Source organism: Bos indicus x Bos taurus, chromosome 8 (assembly GCF_003369695.1).
Source record: "Bos indicus x Bos taurus breed Angus x Brahman F1 hybrid chromosome 8, Bos_hybrid_MaternalHap_v2.0, whole genome shotgun sequence".
NCBI classification, from domain to species: Eukaryota; Metazoa; Chordata; class Mammalia; order Artiodactyla; family Bovidae; genus Bos; species Bos indicus x Bos taurus.
The window spans coordinates 107,097,499-107,103,498 of record NC_040083.1 but is presented as its reverse complement, the minus strand read 5'-3'; positions in this window follow the sequence as shown (position 1 = coordinate 107,103,498).

Sequence of the window (6,000 nt, the reverse complement as noted above, 5' to 3'; positions counted from 1 at the left end):
GATTGAACCCTTGTCTCTCATATCTCCTGCATTGGCAGGCAGGTTCTTTACCCTAGTGCCACCTGCTGTGGTGGTGCTAGGGGTAAAGAGCCCAGGCCTGCTGCATCTCCTTCACTTGTAGGCAGATGGTTTACCACTGTGCCACCTCGGAAGCCGTATCCTCACCTTACTCGGAAACACTGAGCTTGAGGAAGACAAGGTGACTGTTTCAAGGTCATGTAGGCACATAGTGGTAAAATTCAGGATTCACACCCGGGCTGGCCTGTCTCTAAATCTCAGGAGCCTTGAACCATATGATGGAAATCCAGACAAGCAGATAAAAAGGTGACAAAGCAGTCATTTGCTGAGGAAGACCATGTAGATTAAAAAAGGAGAGAGGAAGGAAAAAAAACCAGAAACACACATACACAGAGGAGCCTGTTCCAGTGCTTATTACAGTCTAAGCTGGCTTCTCCCACTGTCCGCTGGCTAATATATTCTGCAGTGAGTTTCAGGGATCTGGGAGAGAATGACATGTCAGCTCATAGGAAGTAAATGATAGCGAGGGGATTATCCACAATCCTACCTTCCTCTTTGCAACCCTCCAAGGGACTAAGAGGCCTATATATACCTTTTCTTTTTTTCTGAAGTTTCTTTCCTTTTGTAACCACTGACCTAGATTGTGTCTTTTCCCTCTAGTGTTTGGCCAAATGCAACGGGAGCCATGACAAGACTGAGCCTTTGCAGTGGGATACAAAAATAATAATAAAAATAAAGTTGGGCATGTTACATTTACATTCAGAAGGCCTCCCGTCTCTTACACTTGGGGCCGTTGCTCAAATTAAATTACCGCCTGCCTGTTGTCACTGGTGGTCTCTATGTATCTAGCGCTTGGCTGCTGAGCCGAGTGAGTAGGGCCTACGTTGGCAGGTCAGACCACAGGAGACATCACTGCTGCTGCCTTCTCCCCAAAAGAGCAGACTCTGTTTCTGGCCCTGACGGTTCCCTTCTGTGCTTTGTGAGATGGAGCTCGAAGGGGCCAAGGATTCTGTGGCTCCTAAACTTTTTGTTTCTTCTGTAACACGACCAGGATTGTCTTTGACATGCGTCAGAGCGGTTGAGGTTAGGACCTTCACGTTCTCTGGATTGGTCTTTGGCTTCCATCTTTTGCCTTTTACCCCATCTGCCACACCACCCCCTGAGTTGGCAGAACTAAAGCTCATGTCTGAGCTTATCCCTTCTTAGAGTACAGAGTCTCAACATTTCCCAGTATCTTAAGCAATTTCAGGTCCTTCAGATCTGGTCCCCTGCAACCTTTCCAGCTTTCTCTCTCTCTCTTTTTTTTTCAATCTATATTTTTATCACTAGAAATAATTATAATAATAGGTATCACATATTGATGGGCTTCCCTGGTGGCTCAGATGGTAAAATATCTGCCTGTAATGCAGGATACATGGGTTTGATTCCTGGGTTGAGACGATCCCCTGGAGAAGGGAATGGCTACCCACTCCAGTATTCTTGCCTGGAGAATCTCATGGACAGAGGAGCCTGTTGGGTTACAGTCCACGGGGTCACAAAGAGTCAGACGTGATGGAGGGACTAACAGTTTCACTTTCGTCACATATTGAAGACTTACTATGTGAGGGTGTGCTACTCACTTTCTCTTCATTATATCCGTCTATTTTATCCCATTGTAATTCTCTGCGGCAAGTAGCTTCATTGTCCTCATTTCCCAAGCCAGATGCTGAGACTTAGGAACAGAGGAGTTCTGTAACCTGCCCCGGGTCACAGAGCTTCTGCGTGGTGGATTTAGGTCTGTCTGTCACAAAACCACCCACTTTTTTTTTTTTTTCTTTTCCTCTGCTGTGACTTTATTTGCAAATATATTGGATTTATAGACTATTATGGGGAGAATTGACATCTTGAAAACACTGGATTTTTTTTCTAATTGGGGCATAATTCCTTTACAATGCCCTGTTATTTTCTGCTGTAGAGCAAAATGAATCAGTTATGCATATACATATACATCCGCTCTTTTTTGGATTTCCTTCCCATTTAGGTCACAACATTGGAAAAGACTCTGATGCTGGGAGGGATTGGGGGTAGGAGGAGAAGGGGACGACAGAGGATGAGATGGCTGGATGGCATCACTGTCTCGATGGACGTGAGTCTAAGTGAACTCCGGGAGTTGGTGATGGACAGGGAGGCCTGGCGTGCTGCGATTCATGGGGTCGCAAAGAGTTGGACACGCCTGAGCGACTGATTTGATCTGATCTGAGAAGCATTAAGTAGGATTTCCTGTGCTATACAGGAGGCCAAACCACCCACTCTTAATCACTAATCTGCCTTATGTATATCATGCTGCAATGTAACCCACAAGTTCACAACTCTCTCTCTCTCAACTAACTCAGCAACTCGGACAGTTGGAGAGTAGTGCTTTTGTTCACTGTTCTCACCCCTAGCTGTAACAGACCTGGCAGATACCAGAAAACGTTTTCTAAACTATATTCCATTCTATCCTGTCTCCTAGTGGTGGATAGAGGCATGAAGAGAACTACTCTCTAGATCCAGACTAATTCAAATTGCTTTCCTGTGGTCTCTGGACTTGCCATGATCTGGGGCAGAGTTGTTAGATGCTCTGTGACTATGTGTGTAATGCGACTCGAGTGCAAAGTAAATGAGTAACTTCACTGCAGGCTGTTAAAGAATGCCAGGCATAGAGGAAGTTCTCCACAAAGGTAAGCCTTAGTTCTCCGTTGGCTGCCCACCGACCCACAGCACTCTGTGGGCACCTTTAGGAATACGCCCATCAGGCTCTGCTTCCCCTCTACTCTGCTAGACCTTGGCCCTTCTGGCTGTGGGTGTCATACTTTTATTTGGGTTTTTATATCACTCACCTTCAGGGCCTGGCAGGTAGTGTGAGTTCAGTAAAGGTTTTCGAATGAGTAAGCACAGAATTGTGGAATTACGTCTAGTCTGCCATCCCGGCTACAGGGGACTAGAAGGCTACCTGACAAAGATTCTCAGTAGCCTTCTCCAGTATTCACACCTGTCAGAACTACATTCAATGGTGTGCCGAAGCCACGTTCAACAGCGAGTTACTGAAACTGACCACGTGGGTGACTGCAGGAACCAGATGCTGGACACTGCTGAGTGCCCAAAAGGCATCAGCCCAGTTCATGTGAACACGTTCTAGTAAGTAGCCCAGTGTACTGGAGACAGACTGGTGAACAACACAGATGAATAACATTCTTCATGGAGGTGGCAGAGGAGAGAACCTCTGCATCCATTGTTCGGCCTCTCCTACCACCTGGAGACCTCAGTCAGTGTCTTGGAGAAGGCCAAACAGGCAAGCTAGAAAAAGGTTCTGCAGGACGCTTCTCCCACAATGGTGTCTGTGCCCCTGGACAAAGTCTTTCTGTTCCAGGCCAGCCAAGAGACCCTTGAGCAAAGGGCAGGGTCTGGCTCCACGTGCCCTTCTGGACAAGACTTTATTTCTCACCCCAGTGCCTGTAAAGCACCAACTCTCAGCAATTTTTTCCGTATCACAGGTGAAAATGATGGACATAGTCTTATGCATAGGGAAGTAGATTTGGGCTCAATTTAAATATTTCTATTTATATATCTGTCAACAGAGTTGTCAAACAATGAAATGAGACACTTGGGGGAATAATCAACCCCATCATTGCAGTTTTGAGCATAATCTGAGCAACCATGAATAATAGATATTTGAGAAATGGATTTGAGAGCCCAGTCTTGGTGATCAGGCACACGTGATTCCAGCCTTACCACTTACTAGCTGTAATTAACGAGCCACATGACTTGGAAGAATCAGTTTCGCCTCCTTAACCCTCAGTTTCCTCTCTGCACAACGAGGATTATGAAACCACCTACGTCAGAGGGTCGTTGGGAACATCGAATGAACGTCATGGTACATTAAAACACCCAGCATAGTCCCTGGCACGTGGTAACTAGTCAGTCCCTGCTTTGTTAGTCTAAGTGGAATTAAGTTGCTTTTTTTTTTTTTTTTAATCAGTGTGGTTCTAACAGAGACCTAGTGTATAGCACAGGGAACTCTCCTTAATGTTATGCGGCAGCCTGGATGGGAGGGGATTTTGAGTGAGAATGCATGCATGGATATGTATGGCTGAGTCTCTCTGCTGTCCACTATCACAGCATTGTTAACTGGCTATGCATGCTAAGTCGCTTCAGTCATATTTACTCTGGGACCCTGCAGACTATAGCCCTCCAGGCTCCTCTGTCCATGGGATCCTCCAGGCAAGAATATTGGAGTGGGTTGTCACACCCCGCTCCAGGGGAATCTTCCCATCCTAGGGATCAAACCCACATCTCTTACATCTCTTGCATTGGCAGGTGGGTTCTTTACCACTAACACCAGCTGGGAAGGTCCTACTCCAATACAATATTAAAAAAAAAATTTTTTTTAATAAAATGAGAAAAAATTAGTGTGTTTTTTATTCTTATTTTAGGGTAGAGGAAGAATTTCTGCACTAGATAGATTGTTGCACAAGTTTTAGAGCAGAGAAGAAAGAAAGTGAAAGAGAGAGGAAGGAGGAGAGAAGGAAGGAAGAAAAAAAAATAAAGCTAAAACTTTTAACAAGACCCCCAAACATAAAACTGATTGAAGTAGAATCGCTTCAGTTAATCCGCCCTCACGTGTCCCCCCCCTCTCCCTCCACCTCTGTCCTTTGAATGATCGTCAGTAGGGGCAGCATTCCTATCGTTTTATTTACAGCCCCCACAACAGCAGTGATGTCTCCTTCATGAACAGTCAACATGGTGCCGTGGGGTCAGGCAGCTCTGACTTAAATCTCGGCCACGCCTCTCACCGTTCCTGCGACATCTGAAGAGGAGGCCACAGATAGAGGCCAGAGAGCCCACACCCAAGTCTGCCATACTCATCATGCGCCTGTCACACAGAAGGGCTCTTCAGAAGAAAATTTCTTTGTTCTGGTGTTTCACAGTCTGTCTCTACCGCCCACTGGCATCTCCTTGAGGGCATGAGTCAGCTGTCTCTTCTCTGTGTACCTTTCCACCCTCTGCTATAACACTTTGCAGTCAATGAATGTTTCTCTGGTTGCTGGCCTGATAGCTGCTCATTTCTAGGTGATGGGCTTCTTTTCAACTGGATTGTCTCCCAGAGAAGCAAAACTGCCTCGTCATGAATCTTCGACTCTTCATCATAAAAATAGGGGAAGGAAAGATTACATAACCGTGTTCTACAATTGAAAACAATTTCACAGCCAGTGACACACTCCCTTTCCAACGGTGACCTGCCCAATGTTGCAACATTCCAGAATGTCGTCTTGTTTCTTGAAAGGGAGGGTGGGGTCGTGGCAATTCCCGGAAAGTACTTAAAGCAAACCAAAGACCAGATAACATTACCTCGAGTCTAAATTTTAACTTCACAGTGTCACGCAGTAAGTTTATAGCAACATCAGGAGGAGAACCCGGGCCTTCTAAACTCCAGGAACCGCAATCCAGTGAACTTATCACTAAATTACTGGGGCTTTCAATCTGTTTGTATTCTCCCTGTCTCTTAACAAAAGCAGACACCAAAACTTAGTATTTTGAGTGATTAAGTTCCTTGCTCTTTGCTTGTATTAGCTCATTTAATACATTGTCCTTAACTGAGAGGTGGTTAATGAAGCTAATGGTTAATGCGTTTGCCATGGTCTGCTGCTGCTGATTAACTCTGGGCGTCTACACAATGAACTAGTCCTAATATTTCCTTTCCCCCACTTTGCACTATAGCTGTGTTCTTCTACCTGCTGTTTCCCAGATTTAAGCTTTGCCTTCATGCTTTTCTCTTGTCTAAGAATTCCCCCTCTGTCATCTTCACCAGGCTCCACCTGCAGCGCTATTCTTTTAAAATTTCCAGCTCAAACAGCACCTCTTCTGTAAAGCCTTCCTTGACTGCTTCTGAGCAGAACAACCCGGTTCCAATGTTGGCATAACTCTGTGTGTACGTGTGAATCATCTATTGCTATTAATACACAT